Here is a 24,467-nt window from a genome sequence, read left to right as displayed (position 1 = left end):
TGATATGGGGGGGCGAAATGTCCCAGTCTACGCACGTACAATGCATATAGTATGCGAACAGCAGGAAGACACGGGGCGTGTATGGGAGGTATCTGCAGTACATAACACTAGGAATTATTATCTAGCGTATCTAGATCCCCTTCTGCAGCCCATGATCCGCCAGTACTCATCAGGTTACACTGATGTGTAGGTCATTAGCCAGTACTGGGTGTCACAAAACACGACCAACCACAGGCAACCTGCATGTCGGTGCAAACATCGCTCACGTCTGCTACACAGTACAGTATACATTTAGGTATATACGGCCGACTGATGCACACCGCACAGGTTGTATGAGCAGAGGACTTACAGTCTACAAGCGGAGGACTTCCCTGTTAAGGAGATCGGGAAGCGATTATTGGCCACCTGGAAGTACTAGTCGTGTTACATACCAGGCATTTCCTGCTACGCAGATGTCTGCTAAACGAATACTGCCACCTAATGGCGTCAAACTAGAAGCACAGGGAAGGGGCAGTGCTTATCAGAAACTTTACCCGTCTACTTTCAAAGGAAACCTAATAGTTGGTTTATACCTAATACATGGCCGATTTCCATTGTTATCCCGATTATCGGTCGTTATTAGATTTGTAGCCAGTAATTGGCCGTAACCTATATCATCTGCAGATCAACGACTAAACAGCCACTGTAAAACTATGGTTGTTCTCTCTTCTTTTTTTTTCTCTCTTGGTCATAAATACATGTAATGCTATCGGCCAAAAGGACAGTCAGACGATTAGTGTGGCCGCCTTTTCCACGGCCATGTTCACGGTGTATTTACACGTGCTGCTGTGGTGTTTTTGTTTTTTACGTTAGTTTACACAATTCACAACAATGAGGAAAAAAACACCACAAAACCAGCACTGGTAAAAACATGGGTGTGATTTGTCATTTAAAGGTTTGTCTGGTTTTCACAAATTATTATTTTTTTTTAATGATTAAGGCCCCATGCCCACGACCGTAAAACCGCGGACCGGACCCATTCAGTTCCATTGGCAGCAGACACCTTTCCGTATCGCTATGGATGTGTGTCCGTGCCGTAGAACTGCCGGGAATTATGGAGCATGTCCGCTTTTTCGTGTTTTACGCGCCGTGCTCACATACTGTGTCTGCAATCGTGGGCCGCGTTTACGGGCATGGTCGTGTGCATGGGGCCTAAAACGTATACAATTTTCCAATAAACATTCTGTATTAATTTCTCACGATTTTAAAGTAGGAACGTTCACTGTTTTCTTGGTCACCATGGTCATGTCATGGACACACAGGTGCAATCCCACATCAGATAGTCCTGACCAGCGCCGGTTTTAGACAAAGTGTGGCCCTGGGCAAAGTTTTAATTGGCGACCCAAATTCCGAATCAGGGCCTGTTCACTTCTGCGTCGGGGTTCCATTGATGGCTTCTGTCAGACCATTCCCTCAGGGGAACCCATAAACGCAAACCAAACGTAAACCATAGCTTTCCGTTTGTATTACCATTGATTTCAATGGTAATATTTCTGTTGCAAATGGTTTCCATTTGTGTCCGTTCCCTAAGGTTTCGTTTTTTTTGGTGAAAACAATAGCGCAATCGACTTCGACTCTGTCAAAAAAACGGAAAACTTAAAGAACGGAGACGAACGGAAATCATTTGCAACGGAAACATTACCATTGAAATCAATGGTAATGCAAACGGAAGCTATTTTTCCATTTGCCTTTCCATTAATGGGTTCCTCCGATGGAAAGGTCTGACGAAACCCATCAACGGAAACCGAATGCTGAAGTGAACACACCCTTAGGCCTCATGCACACAAACTTATTTTTTCCCTCCCGTAAATACTGGCGTAAATACGGGTCCTTGGTCACACGTATTCGACCCGTATTGCACCAGTATTTACGGACCCGTGCCCGTAAATACGGGTCCGGTGTCACCAGTCTTCCACCCGTATTTACGGGCACGTTTACACTGCACTAATCGGCAGCCCCTTCTCTATCAGTGCAGGATAGAGAGAAGGGGCAGCCCTTTCCGAGGTAAAAGTAAAATAAATTAATACTTACCCGGCCGTTGTCTTGGTGTCGCGTCCCTCTTTCGACATCCAGCCCGACCTCCCTGGATGACGCGGCAGTCCATGTGAGCGCTGCAGCTTGTGATTGGCCTGTGATTGGCTGCAGCGGTCACATGGGCTGAAACGTCATCCCGGGAGGCCGGACTGGAGGAAGAAGCAGGAAGTTCTGGGTAAGTATGAACTTCTATTTTTTTTACACGTTGCTTAATATTGTGATCGGTAGTCACTGTCCCTGGTGCTGAAAGAGTAACTGCCAATCAGTTAACTCTTTCAGCACCCTAGACAGTGACTATCCACTGACGTCGCAAAGCAACTCTCCCGTAATTATGGGTGCACACACGTAGTCACCCGTAATTACGGGAGCCCCATAGACTTCTATGGGCCAGCCCGTGCCGTAATTACGGCCTAAAATAGGACATGTTCTATATTTTTCAACGGCCCGGGCACCTTCCCGTAAGCATACGGGGAGGTACCCGTGGCCAATAGAAGTCTATGGGGCCGTAATTACGGGCGTTTTTACGTTTGTGTGCATGGGGCCTTACTGTTTCAATAATGCAGTCAATTCAGAAGGCGGTGTACAGAGAACTGCATCGCCTATTTCTAGCGCGTCCAGGAGTGTTGTAAGTCCCAAAGCATGTGTCCCCCCTCTCACACAGAAAATTATCTATATACATATACACAGTTATTAAATCAGACCACTATACCAGATGAAATATTACCTGCATACTATTACTGAACACAACTTACTATTATAATACCAATATTACCAATAATAATACATTATAAGTTCCAAATTATACCACCACACCATAACCACATAGTGACTGAATAATACCCCCATACTAATACCCCCATACTGTTACTGAATAATACCACCACACCATAGCCACATAGTGACTGAATAATACCCCCATACTGTTACTGAATAATACCACCACACCATAGCCACATAGTGACTGAATAATACCCCCATACAGTTACTGAATAATATCGCCACACCATAACCACATAGTGGCTGACTAATACCCCCATACTGTTACTGAATAATACCGTCACACCATAACCACATAGTGACTGAATAATACCCCTGTACTGTTACTGAATAATATCGCCACACCATAACCACATAGTGACTGAATAATACCCCTATACTGTTACTGAATAATATCACCACACCATAACCACATAGTGACTGAATAATGCCCCCATACTAATACCCCCATACTGTTACTGAATAATACCACCACACCATAGCCACATAGTGACTGAATAATACCCCCATACTTTACTGAATAATATCGCCACACCATAACCACATAGTTACTGAATAATACCCCTATACTGTTACTGAATAATATCACCACACCATAACCACATAGTGACTGAATAATGCCCCCATACTAATACCCCCATACTGTTACTGAATAATACCACCACACCATAGCCACATAGTGACTGAATAATACCCCCATACTGTTACTGAATAATATCACCACACCATAACGACATAGTGACTGAATAATGCCCCCATACTAATACCCCCATACTGTTACTAAATAATACCACCACACCATAGCCACATTGTGACTGAATAATACCCCTATACTGTTACTGAATAATATCGCCACACCATAACCACATAGAGACTGAATAATACCCCTATACTGTTACTGAATAATATCGACACACCATAAACACATAGTGACTGAATAATACCCCATTCTGTTACTGATATAATAACACCACACCATAGCAAAATAGAGACTGAATAATACCCCAGTAATGTTACTGAATAATGTCGCCACACCATAACCACATAGTGACTGAATAATACTCCATACTGTTACTGAATAATACCACCACACCATAACCCTAGAGAGACTTAATAATACCCCCATAGTGTTACTGAATAATACCATCACACCATAACCACATAGTGACTGAATAATACCCCTGTACTGTTACTGAAAAATATCGCCACACCATAACCACATAGTGACTGAATAATACCCCATTCTGTTACTGATATAATAACACCACACCATAGCAAAATAGAGACTGAATAATACCCCAGTAATGTTACTGAATAATATTGCCACACCATAACCACATAGTGACTGAATAATACTCCATACTGTTACTGAATAATACCACCACACCATAACCCTAGAGAGACTTAATAATACCCCCATAGTGTTACTGAATAATACCATCACACCATAACCACATAGTGACTGAATAATACCCCTGTACTGTTACTGAATAATATCGCCACAACATAACCACATAGTGACTGAATAATACCCCATACTGTTACTGAATAATACTACCACACCATAACCCCATAGTGACTGAATAATACCCCTGTACTGTTACTGAAAAATATTGCCACACCATAACCACATAGTGACTGAATAATACCCCATACTGTTACTGAATAATACCACCACACCATAACCCCATAGAGACTTAATATTACCCCCATAGTGTTACTGAATAATACCACCACACCATAACTACATAGTGACTGAATAATACCCCTGTACTGTTACTGAATAATATTGCCACACCATAACCACAGTGACTGAATAATACCCCATACTGTTACTGAATAATACCACCACACCATAACCCCATAGAGACTTAATATTACCCCCATAGTGTTATTGAATAATACCACCAGACCATAATCACATAGTGACTGAATAATACCCAATTCTGTTACTGATATAATAACATCACACCATAGCAAAATGGTGAATAATACTCCTGTAATGTTACTGAATAATATCGCCACACCATAACCACATAGTGACTGAATAATACCCCATACTGTTACTGAATAATACCGTCACACCATAACCACATAGTGACTGAATAATACCCCTGTACTGTTACTGAAAAATATCGCCACACCATAACCACATAGTGACTGAATAATACCCCATACTGTTACCGAATAATACTAACACACCATAACCCCATATTGACTGAATAATACCCATGTACTGTTACTGAAAAATATTGCCACACCATAACCACATAGTGACTGAATAATACCCCATACTGTTACTGAATAATACCACCACACCATAACCCCATAGAGACTTAATATTACCCCCATAGTGTTACTGAATAATACCACCACACCATAACCACATAGTGACTGAATAATACCCCTGTACTGTTACTGAATAATATCGCCACACCATAACCACATAGTGACTGAATAATACCCCATACTGTTACTGAATAATACCGCCACACCATAACCACATAGTGACTGAATAATACCCCTGTATTGTTACTGAAAAATATTGCCACACCATAACCACATAGTGACTGAATAATACTCCATACTGTTACTGAATAATACCACCACACCATAACCCTAGAGAGACTTAATAATACCCCCATAGTGTTACTGAATAATACCATCACACCATAACCACATAGTGACTGAATAATACCCCTGTACTGTTACTGAATAATATCGCCACAACATAACCACATAGTGACTGAATAATACCCCATACTGTTACTGAATAATACTACCACACCATAACCCCATAGTGACTGAATAATACCCCTGTACTGTTACTGAAAAATATTGCCACACCATAACCACATAGTGACTGAATAATACCCCATACTGTTACTGAATAATACCACCACACCATAACCCCATAGAGACTTAATATTACCCCCATAGTGTTACTGAATAATACCACCACACCATAACTACATAGTGACTGAATAATACCCCTGTACTGTTACTGAATAATATTGCCACACCATAACCACAGTGACTGAATAATACCCCATACTGTTACTGAATAATACCACCACACCATAACCCCATAGAGACTTAATATTACCCCCATAGTGTTATTGAATAATACCACCAGACCATAATCACATAGTGACTGAATAATACCCAATTCTGTTACTGATATAATAACATCACACCATAGCAAAATGGTGAATAATACTCCTGTAATGTTACTGAATAATATCGCCACACCATAACCACATAGTGACTGAATAATACCCCATACTGTTACTGAATAATACCGTCACACCATAACCACATAGTGACTGAATAATACCCCTGTACTGTTACTGAAAAATATCGCCACACCATAACCACATAGTGACTGAATAATACCCCATACTGTTACTGAATAATACCACCACTCCATAACCCCATAGAGACTTAATAATACCCCCATAGTGTTACTGAATAATACCACCACACCATAACCACATAGTGACTGAATAATACCCCTGTACTGTTACTGAATAATATCGCCACACCATAACCACATAGTGACTGAATAATACCCCATACTGTTACCGAATAATACTAACACACCATAACCCCATATTGACTGAATAATACCCATGTACTGTTACTGAAAAATATTGCCACACCATAACCACATAGTGACTGAATAATACCCCATACTGTTACTGAATAATACCACCACACCATAACCCCATAGAGACTTAATATTACCCCCATAGTGTTACTGAATAATACCACCACACCATAACCACATAGTGACTGAATAATACCCCTGTACTGTTACTGAATAATATCGCCACACCATAACCACATAGTGACTGAATAATACCCCCATACTGTTACTGAATAATACCACCACACCATAATCACATAGTGACTGAATAATACCCCTATACTGTTACTGAATAATACCACCACACCATAGCCACATAATGACTGAATAATACCCCCATACTGTCACAGAATAAAAAACACGATACAAAGACCAATATTACCACCATATAGTGACCATATAGTGGTAGATGCCAGTTATACACAGTAGCTCTGCAGACAATATAAGTAATTACAGCACCTTTCTATCTAGTGACTCACAGGTGATGTCTTCTCTGATTAGAGTCGTTCACTTTCCCTTTTTTCTCCATCCGGCCCATACCACTATGACAACTTATTCCAGGCACAACTCGTCTCTGCAGAATTTGACACGCAGGCATGTTGGTTTCTAGCTTTTCCAGCATCCTCCACACCTATACCCCATCCCCTAAACAAACTCAGAATCTACAGTGCCCCGGATGGTAATAATGATCCCTCAGTGCTCGACACAATAAAAGTGCCCCATCAGTAACCATGCCTCTTGTGCCCCCACAGCAGTAATGCCCCCTTTATGCCCCTTGTAGATAGCTCCACACACAGCCCCCCCTGTAGATAGTGCCACAGTCATCCCCCTTGTATATAGTGCCTCATAGCCCCCGTCCCTTGTATATAGTGCCACTGCCCCCTCCCTTGTATACAGTGCCACACGGACACAGCCCCTCCTTAGTAGATAGTGCCACACAGTGTAGATTGCGCCACACACAGCCCCCGTAGAAAGCACCACGCATCCCCCCTTGTCTATGGTGCCACACAGCCCCCCTTGTATATAGTGCCACCAGCCCCCTCCCTTGTATATAGTGCTAGAAAGCCCCCCTTGTATAAAGAGGCACACAACCACCCCCTTGTATATAGTGCCACACAGCCCCTCTCCCTTTTATACAGTGGCACAAAGTGCCGCTTCCTTGTATATAGTGCCACATAGCGCCCCTCCCTTGCATATAGTGCCTCACAGCCCCCCTTGTATATAGTGCTACACAGCAATCCCCCCTGTATATTGCCACACCCCCCCCCCCCAAAAAAAATATGGTACTTACCTTGCACTGTCCGCACGACGGACGGAGTACTGCATAGCCTCTGAACGGGACGCTTGCGCAGACCAGTGTGATGCAGTGCATAAACCAATTAATAAGCTAATTAAACTTACATTTAGTAAATATACTAAGAGAAACTACTGAACACCAGCTTGGTGGAAATATATACGAAGGGGAGAAGGAGTGGCTACAGAACACCAGATTGGGTAGGGGGATGCATAAAGGAGAGAGCGGCTACTGTACACCAGCTTAGGGGGGCTGCACACATGATAGAGAAAGCAGATAATGAACATCAGCTTGGGGGGCTGTACACAAGAGAGAGAGGTCCTGAATACCAGCTTGGGGAAGGAGTGCACATAGGCGAGACCGTGGCTACTGAACCCCAGCTTGAGGGGTACACATGGGAGAGAGAGCAGCCAGAGATTTCCTTAGGTATGGTGTACATAGGAAAAAGAGCTGTCAGAGATTTCCTTGGTGGTGCCCAGGAGCTTGAAATCTTTGCCACAGTGGCATTGATTTCTAAAGTAACTTATAACTTACTTTATATCTGTAAAGGATTTGCCAGACACCGCTTCTGTGTCGACGCCCGCGGGCAATCAGTCTGCACCTGCTCCTATGTCTGTGAGACTGACTCCATCTTCCACCACTCAGGATGGCAGGCTTAGGAGTGGGAGAGCCTATCACAGCCTGGCCAGACGGAGCTAGCCCCCGCCCACTGTCTATTTATACCTGCCTTTTCTGTTCCTCCTTTGCCTGTGATTCTTCTATGCTTGTTTCCTGGCTTGCTGCTGCTGCTTGTACTACTCATCCTCTGCTTGTTATTGACCTTGGCTTTCTGACCACTCTCCTGCTCAGCGTTTTGTACCTCGTTCTCTCCTGGTTTGACTCGGCTCGTTCACTACTCTTGTTGCTCACGGTGTCTCCGTGGGCATCTGCCCCGTTTCCCTAGCTTCTGTGTACCCTTGTCTGTTTGTCTGTCTTGCACTTACTGAGCACAGGGACCGTCGCCCAGTTGTACCCCGTCGCTTAGGACGGGTCGTTGCAAGTAGGCAGAGACTGAGTGGCGGGTAGATTAGGGCTCACCTGTCTGTCTTCCTCCCTGTCATTACAATACCTGTGGTGATGGTGGCTTACTTTATACCTGTGGTGATGGTGGCGCTAATCACCAGGAGAGAGAGTGGTGCTTCATTATAAGCATGTTAGCACTGAACACCAGGAAAAAGTGCAGTGCTACATTTTGTTCTTGACAAGTACACAACACAGTGCCGCTTAGTGTTCAGCGCCAACAAACACAATAAAGCACCGCTCTATTCTCCTGGTTATCAACGCCATCAAGCTCATAATGAAGGGCCGCTCTCTCTCCATGCATTCAGAGCCACCGAGCACACAGCGCCGCTGGTTACCGGGAGAGGGGAACGTGACAGAAATCCATGCCCCACATGTGAGCTCTAGACGACTGTCTAATTGCTGCTGCCAGGAGGTCAACTGTGAGTGCAAATAATAGGGGGCAGCCTTCTTTTGTGCCACCTTGTAGGGAGCATGAATCAGAAACATCAAGGCTGGTCCAAACTCTAGCTCTAGGGGTTGTATATATAGTTGTACCCAAGCAAGGAAATTACAAGCAAGGAAATTAGTACCAGTTGATAACGCTGAGGACCTCCCATCCATACGGCCATTCGACAGATTTAATCACCTTACAGATATGTAATGAAAGTACGAGTTGAGAATCAGGTTTAGCAGCATCAATATTAAGAAGAATTCTAATATTTATATCTGTTGTTTTTCCAGGCATGAAATCTGTCTAGTCTCGTAAAATTACATTATTTAGTCACTCCAGCAGGTGGAAGGGGGTGCTGCGCTGGCTCCCTTCCCCTGCTTGTGTTGGTGTGGGCATGAGGACACCCTTGCCCCCTGCCGGGACGGGGCTTCCCATGCCAGGTGGCGCCGTTAGCAGCTTTTATGGCTGCTACAGTGGTAGCAACGCTACATTCAATAGTATCTGCGTCCTTAGGACATGTAATGACTGCGGCCGCGTACCGCTGCAGCTCCCCATCGTCGGACGGCCGCGACCGCAACCTCCTGGCCACCTCTCAGCGTCTCCCTCATCGGAGACGCCAGCTTGTGCGGCCTTCCTGTCCTGGACCTAGTATTAGGGTGCGCATGCGCGCTCGTCCCCGGCCTTAAAGGGCCAGCACGCGCACTTACTAAACTTTCCCCAAATCACCCTGGACTATAAAAACAGCTCTGCCCTCCTTGCCAGAGCGTTGTTGTTGTCTACCCATGCTCGTATTGCCAACGTCCCCTTACTTCTAACCTGCTCCCAGTGTAACCCTATCCCGTGCTGTGTTTGTTTCCGAGCCATATCTAGTGTCGGACTTGTGTTGTGCCTGTCACGTAGGGTTCGTGCACCCACTAGGCGGTACCGCCTTGGCGGTATGGCAGCTGGCCAACAGGGCGCAGGTTAAAGTTTATAGTTCATATAGGGTACCTGTGACAGCTCAGACAGTAGCAAGGCAGGCTCGGCTGGGACTAGGTAGCAGGCAGACTTCAGGCGTGGTGAAGCAGAACAGGCGTGGTATACAACACAGCACGACTCTGGCTCAGCACGGCACACAACCAGGATAGCACGGGATACAGGAACAGGAACACACTAGGAGACCATCTCATAGACAAACTTAGGGTACGACAACAACGCTCAGGCATAGAAGCAAGGGGCTGAACCTCTCTTATAGTCCAGGGCACTCATGGGCTAATACTTCATTAAAGTCCGGTGCGCACGCTGCCCCTTTAAGAGCGGGCATGAGCCTGCACGCGCACCCTACGGGATCCGGCCAAGGTGAGTGGAAGTGAGCACTGGCGTCTCCTGAGGAGGAGACTGGGGCCAGCGCTCGCCGACCCATGGCTGCGGCGGTCAGGGAGAGAGTGAACCTGACGGCCCGCAGCCACGGACATGACAGTGCCATCTGCCACGCATGCTGACATACGCCACATCTGGTGTCACCTGCCACTCCTGATATCATTCGCCACGTCTGGTGCCACGGACATGACAGTATCCCCCCTCTTACGCCCCCTCTTCTTGGGACCAGAGCGAAAGAGAAACTTCTTCAGAAGAGTAGGGGCATTGAGGTTCTCCTCTGGCTCACAAGACCTCTCTTCAGGACCAAACCCCCTCCAATGCACCAAATAAAAAGTCTTTGCTCTCACTCTTGGTGTCCAAGATCTCCTTAACCTCGAAGGTGTCTGGAGGGCCGCTGGAGGCAACCGCAGGGCTAGGGGTCTTGGTAAAGCGGTTCAGAACCACTGGTTTCAGGAGAGAAACATGAAAGGAGTTGGGGATCTTGAGGGTACGAGGCAGCTGAAGCTTTTAGGCGACAGGATTAATCTGCTGCAGGATCTCGTCTCGAAGGGACCGAGGAACCTCGGAGCAAATTTGTACAACAGCACCCTCAGTCGAATATTCCTGGAGGACAGCCAGACCTTCGTGCCAGGAAGAAACTGAGGAGGTTCTCTTCTCCTTGTGTCTGCCTTCCGCTTCATGCGGTCGACCGCCAGCAGGATGGAGGATCGAGTCACGGACATGACAGTGCCATCTGCCATGCATGCTGTCATACGCCACATCTGGTGTCACCTACCACACCTGGTATCATTCGCCACGTCTGGTGCCACCTTCCACGTCAAGCTCCATCTGTTCCAAAGCCTCTGCTACTGTCTCGACTCTTACAGGTACCCTTGTGCTAAAGACTTTGCATAGACTTTATATAGACTGTGATTTGGCCAGCTCCACTCCGCTACGGCGGAGCGGCCTAGTGGGTCCACATACCCCTAGATTGTGACAGTATGCTCAGGCCATGGAACCCGCTGGCCAACCTAAGACCGCGTTTCAAGTGATGCAAACAGATATGCATGACCTGCATGCACGCCAGTATCAACTCGTGGCAGTAAACTCTATCAGCTCCCGAGTGGATCAGCCTCCTGCTCCTTCTCTGGATGCTGCTGCCATTCCACTGCCCGATCCTATTGTTTCCGTCACTAAATCACTGACATTGCAAGTCAGAGTTCTTCATTCGGAACAGATCAGCTTCCTTGTCCTGCCTAAAGCTATCAACCCTATTCTGCTGAGCCTGCCTTGGCTTCATCTACACGATCCAGTTCTCGACTGGAGTTCCGGAGAAGTACTCCAGTGGGGGTCCAAGTGCATTCGCCGCTGCCTGCCACAGGTGCGTCCTGTTTTGCCTCCACTGCCTCAGTCTCTGTCCGATCTACCCTCACACTATGCCAGTTTTGCGGACGTCTTCAGCAAGAAGGAGGCAGAGACTCTTTCTTCCCATTGCACCTATGAGTGCCCTGTTGAGTTACTTTCTGACGCCTCACCACCTCGTGGCCCAGTCTATCCTTTCTCTCTGCCGGAGACCCTAGCCATGTCCACCTACGTTAAGGAGAACCTTGAGAGAGGGTTCATCCAGAGCCAGATTCTTCTTCGTGAAGAAAAGGATGGATCTCTTCATCCATGTATTGACTACAGAGGTTTGAACCAAATCACGGTCAAAACAAGTACCCGTTGCCGCTCATCTCAGAACTGTTCGATAGAATTTGTGGGGCCAAGGTGTTCACAAAGCTGGATCTACGCGGAGCGTATAACTTGATCCGTACCCGCAATGGTGACGAGTGGAAAACCGCCTTCAACACCCGAGACGGTCACTACGAATATCTTGTGATGCTCTTTGAACTGTGTAACGCTCCAGCTATGTTACAGGAGTTCGTAAATTACATCTTCCGGGATCTGCTGTATGTCTGTCTGGTGGTCTATCTGGATGACATCCTGATCCTACTCATCTGATTTGACGACACATCGGAGGGATGTTCGCCATGTTCTGTCGTGGTTAAGGGGGAATCATCTATATGGTAAACTCGAAAAGTGTGTGTTCGAAAGGAACATTCTGCCCCTCCTGGGCTACATCGTATCTGACCAGATGGATTCAGAGGAGGTGAAATCTGTCTTACATTGGCCACGTCCACAGGGTCTTCGGTCCATACAACAATTTCTGGGATTCGCAAACTTCTATCGGCAATTCATCCCGAATTTCTCGTTTCTGAATGCTCCAAACTCTTCCCTCACCAAGAAGGGGATGAACGCCAAGGTTTGGCCTCCGGAGGCAGAGTCAGCATTCTCCAACCTCAAGAACGCTTTCACCTCAGCCTCCGTTCTCCATCACCCTGATGCATTTTGGCAGTTCTTTCTGGAAGTGGACGCATCTTCTGGTGCTTGAGCACTGCTATGTCAAAAAAACCTCTAAAGGCAAGATGGTGGCCTGTGGCTTCTTTTCGAAATTATTCTCTCCTGCAGAGCGCAACTATTCCATCGGTGATTGGGAGTTGCTGGCCGTCAAGTTAGCATTAGAGGTGTGGAGACACCTGCTGGAGGGCACGGTTCACGCTATTATCATTTATACGGATCACAAGAACCTTACGTTCGACTAAATCCTCGCCAAGCCAGATGGTCGCTGTTCTTCGCTCTATTTCAGTTCTTGCTTCACTTCCATCCTGCATACAAGAATGTGAGGGCTGATGCCCTGTTTCGATATTTGAAACTAATGACTCTGAGGAAGTTCCTCAATATATTATAGGTCCTTCTAGGATTATTGCCACTAACCCCCTGAAAATTAGAGACATTCCTCCCGGAAAGACGTTTGTTCGTCTTGCAGACAAGAAGAGAATTCTCCGCTGGGGACATAGCTCTAAACTGGCTGGGCACTCTGGTTTTCGAAAGTCTCAGGACTTAAAAGCTCGTAATTACTGGTGGCCCACGCTACCTAGAGATGTTGCAGACTATATCTCTTATTGTACGAACTGTGCCTCTAACAAGTCTACCCGCTCCAAACCTGCTGGTCTGCTCCTACCCTTGCCTATCCCTGATGCTCCTTGGCAACATATCGCTATGGACCTTATTACTGACCTTCCCTCCTCAGCTGGATGTACTACGGTCTGGATAGTGGTGGATTGTTTCTCTAAAATGGCACATTTTATTCCGTTGACTCGTCTTCCGTCTGCTCCTCGCCCGGCAAATCTATTTATTCTACACATCTTCTGTCTGCACGGACTTTCTCTGTATATTGTCTCAGATCAGGGTGTACAGTTTACGTACAAGTTCTGGAGAGCCCTGTGCAACCTGCTACATGTTAAGCTGGAGTTCTCTTCTGCCTATCACCCACAGTCCAATGGTCAAGTGGAGAGGACCAATAACATTTTGGAGAATTATCTTCGTAATTTAATTTCCACCCAACGTGACAATTGGGTACAACTTTTGCCATGGGCGGAATTCTCCTACAACAATCATACAAGTGAATCTACTGCCTCTTCACCGTTCTACATTGTGTACAGCCAATATCCACAAGTTCCTCTTCCTGTGCCAGCCATGACTCAATTGCCGGCAGCTAACTCTTCATTTGGGACTTTTATTCACATCTGGCAGCAAATTAATCTGAGATTCTCCAAGCTGTGGATCGCATGAAAAAGCATGCCGATAAAAGAAGAAAAATTCCTCCTCAATTCTCTCCTGGAGTCAAAGTCTCGAGAAACATTTGAGTCAAGATGCCTTCTCACAAATTCGCTCCCAGGTTCCTTGGTCCTTTCGAGGTTCTGCAACGAATAAACCCTGTATCTTAGGGTATGTTCACTCGCTTAACAAAAAACGTCTGAAAATACGGAGCTGATTTCAGAGAAAACAGCCTCTTATTTTCAGGCGTTTTTGAAGCTGAAAATGAAATTTGGACCTTCTTTTGAGGCTTCTTTTCATGCTTCTTTTGAGGCATTTTTCATAGTGTTCAATGGAAAATCAGCTCCAAAAAATGCCTCAAGAAGTGACATGCTGCTTCTTTTTACGGAGTGTCTTTTTACGCTCCGTTTTTTGACAGCGATGCGTAAAATAAATGCTCGTGGGAACAGAACACCGTAAAACCCATTGCAGGCAATGGGCAGATGTTTGTAGGCGTAATGAAAACGTTTTTTTAAGGCGTAATTCGAGGTGTAAAATGCCTGAAATACACCTGAAAACACTGCGTGTGAACATGCCCTCATACACTTTGGTTGCCTCCTACTCTCAAAATTCCCAACTCTTTCCACGTGTCCCTCCTTAAACCTGTGGTTCTGAACTGCTACAGTAAAGCTCCTAGGTCTGCAGTTGTTCCCAGCGGTTCTTCTGATGTGTTCGAGGTGAAGGACATTCTGGACTACAAGTGAGTAGGAGGAAGAACTTTCTTTTTAGTGGACTCAAAACTGTTTGGTCCCGAGGAGAGGTCCTTGGAGCCGAAAGAAAATCTTAATGCCCCTACCCTCATTAAAAAATCCCTCTTACGCTCTGCACCCAAGATGAGGGGGCATAATGACTGCGGCCGTGGACCACCGCCGCACCCAATTGTCGGTCAGCCGCGACCGCAGCCTCCTGCCGGCATCTCCCTTATTGGACACGCCAGCTCACGTGGCATTCCTGACCTGGACCTAGTATGAGGGTGCTTGCGCGCGCTCGTCCCCGGCTTTAAAGGGCCAGCGCGTGTATTATAAAAGTTATGGCGCTCGCAATTTGGCGACACAAAATACATTTTATTGAATGTGGAGCAAGGGGCACATTATTTCATCTATGGTGGACATGTAAATCAGTCTACCCATTCTGGAAGCGTATCTTCCGCTACATATCAGAATTAATGGGAGCAGAACTTTTACCTTCCCCTGCATTGGCTTTATTGGATATGCAGATGGATGAGATCCCTTTAGAATATAGGTGGCCAATAAGCCATAGTCTTATCGCTTCCAGATTCCATATAGCCAAGAGATGGAAAACAGCTGAGGCTCTGAATCTCTCGGAGGTGCTAAACAGGGTTTATCTTCACTTCTATTACGAATTGCACTTTGCTACATCTAAAGGTTATAGGCAGAAGTGTTTGTCTTAATGGGCCCCTTGCACGGAGTTACCCCATGTTCAACTTCTGCTCCGTAAGAACTCTGTCACTCTGTGAATGTATCTGTGCTAACTTATACATGGTTTTCGTATCCTGTATCATCCTGTTCCTTTTTGACTTCTCATATGTATAATTGCTGGTATTTATCACCACCACTCTTTGTATGTCTGTTTTTACGTTTGTTTGTCTGTTAAAATATCAGTATGTCAACGTCCGAGGCACGTTTCTGATAACTAAAGGTGCAAGCTTTTTCTGTGTTCTGTATACAATACTGTGAGACTGTATCATTGGGATGTTGTATACTTATGTATTGTACTTTGGAAAAATAAAAACCAAGTGAATTTCAAAATAAATTGTATTTTTTACAGTTAGGTTTTTTTTCTGTAAAAGTAATAAAATATGGAAAAAACTATATATATTTGGTATCGCTGTAATTGTATTGACCCACAGAATAAAGTTGACATGTTGTTAATTGCACAGTGAATTCCGCTGCGGCGGGTAGGGGTCAATGACCAAGGAATTTTTTTACGTTTTTCCATCGTCGAATTCAAAGAGCTATAACTTTTTTATTTTTACGTCGACACAGCTGTACAAGGACTTTTTTTTGTGGGACGTCGTATTTTTTAATAGCACCATTTTGGGGTACATATAATTTATTGATTAACTTTTTATTGACTTATTTTGTGGGGTAGTGTAAAAAAAACCCGGAAATTTTGCCATTCTTTTTTGCGTCTTAAATTTACGCCGTTTACCGTGTGGTATAAATAAAATAATAACTTTATTCAGCGGGTCATTACGATTGCAGCAATACCATATATATATATATATATATATAACGTGCTTTTGTCGTCGCAATTTCCCCAGAAAATCCACCGGTGAATTGAGGTCCCATTCATTTCTATGGGCCCATGCACACGACCGTGGTTTCCATGCTCCGTGCATTGCCGCAGAGCCTGTACCGCAAAAAAAAAGGACATGTCTTATTACGGCTGTATCTTGCGGTCCAGGCTCATTGAAATGAATGCACGCGGCCATGTGCACAGCCCGTGATTTGCGTGCGGCACGCGGGTGATACTCCGCGGTCGTCCAACCTGAAAATCACGGCCGTGCACATGGCTACGGTCGTGTGCATGAGGCCTTACACAGTAAAAACCTTTTTTTCAAAATTATTTTTTTTAGTGTCGCCGTATTTTAAGAGCCATAACTTTTTTTATTTTTACACCGATGTAGCTGTATGAGGGTTTTTTTTTTAACGGAACGACTTGTAGTTTTTATTTGTACCATATTGGAGTACATGCAACTTTTTGATCACTTTTTATCAAATTTTGAAGGCAGGATGAACAGAAAATAGCAATTCTGGTATTGTTTTTTATTTTATTTTTTACGGCGTTCACCGTGCGGGTTAAGTAATGTAATTGTTTTATAGTTGGGTTCGTTACGGACGCGACGATACCAAATATAAGTAACTTTTTACTTTTTTTCATAATAAAGTATTTTGTAAGGGGAAAAAGTGGGGGTTTTTCTTTTTTTTTACTTGGGACATTTATTTATTTATTTCAAACTTTATTTAACTTTTTTTCTTTTTTTTTAGTCCCACTGGGGGACTTTACTGTGCAAACTTTTGATCGCTATTATAATACACTGCAATACTTCTGTATTGCAGTGTATTATTGCCGGTCAGTGTAAAACTGACAGGCACCTGTTAGGCCATGCCTCTGGCATGGCCTAACAGGCAATTACTAAAGGCAGACCTGGGGGCCATTGTTAGGCCCCAGGCTGCCATAGAACCCTTCGGTACTACGCGATGCACGCAGGGATGCCAGTGGGATGAGAGAAGGAGCCCCCTCCCTCTAAAATCACTCAGATGCGGCGTTCGCTATTGAGCGCCGCATCTGAGGGGTTATATATGATTGGAGACAAATGAGACAAGTTATGGCTCTTAAAATATGGCTACACAAAAGCAAATAATTTGGAAAAATAATTCTTTTTACTGTGTAAAAGTAGAAAAACAAAAAAATCCATATAAATTTGGTATCGCCACAATCGTAACGGCCCGCTGAATAAAGTTATTATGTTATTAAAAAGTTAATCAATAAATTATATGTACCCCAAAATGGTGCTATTATAAAATACAACTTGTCCCGCAAAAAAAAGTCCTTATACAGCTATGTCGACGCAAAAATAAAAAAGTTAGAGATCTTTGAATGCGACGATGGAAAAACGTAAAAAAATTGCTCGATCATTAAGGTTTAAAATACCTTCGATATTAAGGGGTTGATAGTTATTATTTGTCTTGAAGTATACTGATACTATAAAATTATTATATGTATTTTGTGTATTCTGTGTTTTATAGCTGAGTGTGATTTTGTATTAAGTAATAAAGCTTGCTTTATTATACACTTGTATCATGAATCACCGCGTGCACAGTTAGTACTAAGGCAAATAGAAATCGTAATAGAAAAGAAAAAGTAGGGGAGCTAGGCATAACCCTAGTGACCCTAATAAAAGGAGGTAGTAATAGTTGGGGACACTAGCCCAGTGAACCCAACTAAATACTAGCCCTTTAATATAGACAGCCCCTTTGTTTCAAACCTGACATGTTTCACTTTATGTGGTAATATTTTTGGAATTCTTTTAGCTATCCAAGCGATTCTAATATAGTTTTTTTGTGACACATTGCACTTTATGTTAGTGGTAAAATTTGATGGATACATTCAGTGTTTATTTGTGAAACATTTTTTAGAGACTATTTGGAAAAATTAGCATTTTTTTTAAAATTTAAATGTATCTCCTTATAAGACAGGTAGTAATACCACACAAAATAGTTACTATATAACATTTACCATATTTTATGTTGGCATAATTTTTTTAACATTCTTTCAACATCCATTTTTCTAGGACCTTACAAAAGACTTTAGCAGCAATCTCTCACATTTAAAAAAAAAAAAGGTTTAGAAATCCCACATAAATCACCCCATTTTAAAAACGGTACCCCACAAAGTATTTAAAATACCATCTAGAATGTTTCTTAACCCTCTAGGCATTCTACAGAATTTAAAGCAAATGTACAAATTTCAATTATTTTTTTTTGCAGAAATTCAATTGAAATCCTTTTTTTTTGGTAACACAGAAAGTTTTACTAGAGAAACACAAAACAATATATTTTGCCCAGATTTTTCCATTTTTACATGTGGCCCTAGTGTGCTGCTGGACTCAAGCACAGGCTTCAGATGCAAAGGAGCACCCAGTGGATTTTGAGGCCTCATTTTTATCACAATATATTTTAGACACCATGTCAGGTTTGAAGAGGTCTTGTGGTGCCAAAACATAGGAAACACTCTCAAAAAGACACAATTTTGGAAACTACATGTAATGACAGGGATAGGGAACAGACAAGTGAGCCCTAATCTACCCGCCACTCAGTCCCTGCCTACTTGCAATGACCCGCCCTAGGCGAAGGGGTACAACTGGGCGACGGTCCCTACACTCAATAAGTGCACGACAGACAACAGACAAGGAAACACAGAACAAAGGGAAACGGGTCAGTTGCCCACGGCAACACCGTGAGCAACAAGAGTAGTAAACGAGCCGAGTCAAACCAGGAGAGTACGAGGTGCCAAACGTAGAGCAGGAGAGTAGTGAACAAGCCGAGTCAAACCAGGAGTGTACGAGGTACCAAACGCAGAGCAGAAGAGTAGTCAGTAAGCCAGGGTCAATACGAAGCAGGGTCAAATAGTTCAGAAGCTGCAGCAGGGCCAGGAAACCAACAGAGAGGAATCACAAGCAAGGAGGAACAGGAAAGGCAGGTATAAATAGACAGAGGGCGGGAGCTAGCTCCGTCTGGCCAGGCTGTGATAGGCTCTCCCACTCCTAAGCCTGCCATCCTGAGTGGTGGAAGATGGAGTCAGTCTCACAGACATAGAAGCAGGTGCAGACTGATTACCTATGGGCGTGGATACAGAAGCTGTGCCTGGCAGATCCTTAACACTACACCCCAAGGAATTCATCTAGGGGTATAGTAAGCATTTTGACCCCATTGGGGTTTTTTTTGCTGAATTTATTGGAATTATCCAGTAAAAATGAAAATATACATTTTTTTCCAGAAAATTTAGTATTAGCTAAGATTTATTTCCTTTTTACAAGGAATAAAGGAGAAAAAACACCCTAAAATTTGTAAGCAATTTTCTCCCGAGGACAGAACTACCCCATATGTGGCAATAAACTGCTGTTTGGACATATGGCAGGGATCCGATGGGAAGAAGCGCCATTTGGCTTTTGGAGCTCAAATTTTGCTGGAATGGTTTCCGGGTGCGATGTCACATTTGCAAAGCCCCTGAGGGACCAAAACAGTGGAAATCCTCCAAAAGTGCCTCCATATGGGAAACTACACCCCTCATGGAATTCATCTAGGTGTATAGTAAGTATTTTGATCCTACAGGTTTTTTTGCTGAATTTATTTAAAATGTAGGTTTAGCTCAGATTTTTTTTCCTTTTCACAAGGAATAAAGGAGAAAAAACACCCCAACATTTGTAATGCAATTTCTCCAGATTACGGCAAAACCTCATATGTGGTCATAAATTACATTTTAGACACATGGTAGGGCTCAAAAGGGAAGGAGCACCATTAGGCTTTTGCAGCTCAGATTTAGCTGGACTGGTTTTCGGGTTCCATGTTGCATTTGCAAAGCCCCTGAGGGACCAAAACTGTGGAAATCCACAAAAAGTGATCCCATTTGGTAAACTACAGCCCTCAAGGAAATTATTTAGGGGTATAGTTAGCATTTTGACCTCACATGTTTTTTGCTGAATTTCAAGAAATCTTTCCTTTTTTACAAGAGATAAAGGAGAAAAAACACCCCAAGAATGTAAGGCAATTTCTCAGAAGTACAGTAACACCCTAAATGTGGTCATAATCTGTTGTTCAGGCACACGACAGGGCTCAGAAGTGATGGAGTGCTTTTTGGCATGCAGACTTTGCTGGATTGGTTTTTGGGTGCCATATTGAATTGTAAAGCTTCTGAGCAACCATAATAGTCCAAACCCACAAAAAGTGATCCCATTTTGTAACTACACCCTAAGGAATTAATCTAGGGGTATAGTGAGCAATTTGACCCCACAGGTATTTTGCTAAATTTATTGAAATTAGGCAGTGAGAACGAAAATTTACATATTTTCCAATAAAATGTGGTGTAAATTTTGGTGGATATGTTTTTGGGCACCATGTTGCTTTTGCAGAGCCCTTGAGGTACAAATACAGTGAAAGCCCCTGAGAAGTTAACTCATTCTGGAAACTATACCCATTAGGGCATCCCCATCTAGAAGTATAAATCAGAAGTAGTATTTTTGTTTTTACTGATATTTAAAAATGTTTTTAATGTGGGGGCATATGTAAGCTGTGTAAAGTAAATCAGAGTATAATAAAGTGGTATAATAAAAGGGTACATAAATAATAAAATGAATAATCCATAGATGTGTCGTACGCCTTAAAGGGAATGTGTCGCTAGAATTTTTTGAATTTTTTTTTAGTTAAACAATTATTATTTAAGTGATTACACATTGTTTTAATTTTTTAAATTTTTTCAAAAGTCAGGAAATATTATAAATAAGATCGTAATTTATAACATTTCCATGTGCTGGTCACTAGAGGGAGCAGTTCCCAAAATTGCAGCATGGTCAATGTGGTAAAGCAACCTCATTGCTTTATGCTACAAATTTGGGGTAGACACACTCGCTCTAGTGTCCTCACACAATCCCCCCTCCCTTATTCTGGCTAGTGCCAGGAGAAGGAGGGGTTTGAATCTTCAAACCTCCTACACTGTGTGCCGCCATTTTCTGAGCGACTGCACAGTGTAGGAGGATTAGATACAGTGCTAAGCAGACAGTATAACACTAACATACACGAACATAATACACACATCACATACACAAACATAAATTACCTGCTCCTGCCGCCTCCGCTCCTATTCCTTGCGTCTTCGCTTCCTTGTACATATGACCGGAAGCCGCGGCCGGAAGTCGTCATCTTACTGTCGGCAGCGGCTTCCGGTCCACATGAAAATGGCGCCAGATTTCACTCTGCTAATGAGCTTCTTTTTGGTCTGTGTGGGAGCGGCGCATGCACCATTCCCACACAGACGGCGTATGCTGCAGAGAATGGAACGTCTCCCGTTCGCATTCTCTATGGGGATGTATGTGCCATATTCCATCTCTGTATCTGTCGTTAATTGACACATACAGAGATGAAAAAAAAAATGGCAGCCCCCATAGAGAAGTAAAAGTAAGAAAAAAGTGAAAAGTAGAACACAAGAACACAAATAAATAAAATTTATGTTCATATCATACTAAAAGCAGTATGGTATAAAAAAATAAATATTTCCTGACACCTTCCCTTTAACCCCTTCGCGCTCAGGTCAGTACTATTACGTTGTGCTGAGTGCATCGTTCGTGCTCAGATCAGTAATAGTACTGACCTGAGTTAACACGGCGCCATCTTTCCCCGGCGCGTGTTTGAGCTGTGATACCTGCTGTTTCCGACAGCAGACTATCACAGCTTAGTGTGCAGGGACCGATCGCGGTGGTCCCCGCCGATTAACCCCTTAGAAGCCGCGTTCAATAGCGATCGCGGCTTCTTAGGGGTTAAGCTGCCATCGCCGGCCTGCTGCACGATAGCGGGCCGCGATGGCTACTATGGCAACCAGAGTACTAACAATGGACTCTGACTACGCCATCGACGGAAGCCTAGTGGGTCCTGACAAAGTCAGGACCCACTATGCTTGCTGTCAGTGAACAGCTGACAGCTCTAATACCCTGCACTACGCATGTAGTGCGGTGTATTAGAATAGCGATCAGAGCCTCCTGCCCTCATGTCCCCTAGTGGGACAAAGTAAAAAAAGTGTAAAAAAAGTAAAAAAAAAGTTGTGTAAAAATAAGAAAATAAAAGTTTTAAAAGTGCTAAAAGTAAAAATCCCCCTTTTTCCCTCATCAGTCCTTTATTATTAGTAAAAAGATATAAATAAACAAATAAACTATACATAATTGATATCGCCGCGTCCGTAACGTCCTGAACTACAAAACAATATTGTTATTTATCCAGCGCGGTGAACGCCGTAAAAGAAAATAATAATAAACCGTACCACAATCACAATTGTTTGGTCACTTCATCTCCCAAAAAATGGAATAAAGAGAGATCAAAAAGTCGCATGTACCTAAAAATGGTAATAATCGAAACTACAGTTCGTTACGCAAAAAATAAGTCCTCGCACGGCTTTCCTGATGGAAGAATAAAACAGTTATGGCTCTTAGAATAAGGTAACACAAAAAATAAATAATATTTTACAAAATGTATTTTATTGTGCAAACGCCATAAGACATAAAATAAAACTATAAACATATGGTATCGCTGTAATCGTATCGCCCCACAGAATAAAGTGAATATGTCATTTATAGCGCACGGTGAACGCTGTAAAAAAAAATTTGAATAAAAAACAATAGTAAAATTGCTGTTTTTTAGTCACCACACCTTTAAAAATAGAATAAAAACTGATCAAAAAGTCGCATGCACCCCAAGAAAACTACAATGAATTCCTCAAGGTCTTTAGTTTCCAAAAAGGGGTCACTTTTGGGGGGTTTCCACTGTTCTAGCACCACAAGACCTCTTCAAACCGGACATGGTGCCTAATAAATTAAATTAATTAAATGTCACCTCTACTTTGCTCTAAATTCCTGTGAAACACCTAAAGGGTTAATAAACTTTCATATGCTGTTGTAAATACTTTGAGGGGGTCTAGTTTCTAAAATGGGGTGTTTGATAAGGGTGTCTAATATATAGGCCCCTCAAAGCAACTTCAGAACTGAGCTGGAAACGAAAAAATAAATAAAAATTAGGCAATACTTCGCTTCTTGCATTATACTGATAATGAGCCGTGCCCACCCCGAGATGACCCCAGTTTTGACCGTTTGTATAAACGGAGACCCCTATTAGACTGTTTCAGTGCCCGGTTTTCCCAAGCATTCACCCCCGAGAAGTGTATTTCTATTGATGAGTCCTTGGTACATTTTAAAGGGAGGGTTCAATTCCACCAGTACCTGCCGGGTAGGAGGGCAAGGAATGGCGTGAAGATGTATAAGCTGTGCGAGAGTGCATCAGGGTATACCTACAGATTTAGGATATATGAAGGGAAGGACAGCAGTATTCAGCCCCCAGAATGCCCCCCTTTACTGGGAGTTAATACAAAAATTGTGTGGGATTTGGTGCACCCACTGCTGGACCAGGGTCACCACCTCTACCTGGATAATTTTTATACCAGCGTCCCACTCTTCAACTGCCTCGCTTCCAGAAGTCCTGCGGCATGCGGCACTGCTAGAAGAAATCTGAGAGGCCTCTCTAAGACTCTGCTTGGGCAAACAAGAAGGGGTGAGAGCAGGGCACATTCTAGCAGCAACATATTGTGTGTCAAGTACAAGACAAGGGAGATGTCACACCAGTACCCATGTACGAGGTACCAGTACAGAGACCCCCAAACCAGACTGCATCCTGGACTACAATAGGTACATGGGAGGGGTGGACTTGTCAGATCAAGTCCTAAAGCCCTACAGTACTTCTGGAAGCGGGGCCACACGCATCGTACCAGGGCAACACTTTTTAGGAGAAGTTCCCCAAACTGGCAAGAAGGGAAAAAGTCAAAAGAGGTGCAAAGTCTGCTATAAGAGGGGGATAAGGAAGGACACA

The 24,467-nt window shown here is 43.6% G+C and overlaps 1 protein-coding gene across 6 annotated transcripts in view; it reads right to left on the bottom strand.

Moving 5' to 3' along the window:
* Positions 1-24,467, bottom strand: part of XIAP (X-linked inhibitor of apoptosis) — a 115,900-nt gene that overhangs the window by 53,056 nt on the left and 38,377 nt on the right. For 4 of the 6 annotated variants that reach the window (XM_075835778.1, XM_075835777.1, XM_075835776.1 and 1 more), the window contains exon 1: positions 350-444. The exons of 1 other annotated variant lie outside the window; for it this stretch is intronic. The gene's annotated coding sequence lies outside the window, so the exon portion shown is untranslated. Of the gene's footprint in view, positions 1-349; positions 446-24,467 lie in introns of those variants that run through there. One more of the 6 variants, XM_075835773.1, reaches the window with a different exon arrangement.

This window comes from Rhinoderma darwinii, chromosome 8 (genome assembly GCF_050947455.1).
Source record: "Rhinoderma darwinii isolate aRhiDar2 chromosome 8, aRhiDar2.hap1, whole genome shotgun sequence".
Classification (NCBI taxonomy): Eukaryota; Metazoa; Chordata; class Amphibia; order Anura; family Rhinodermatidae; genus Rhinoderma; species Rhinoderma darwinii.
This window is presented reverse-complemented; position numbering and strand designations above follow the sequence as displayed.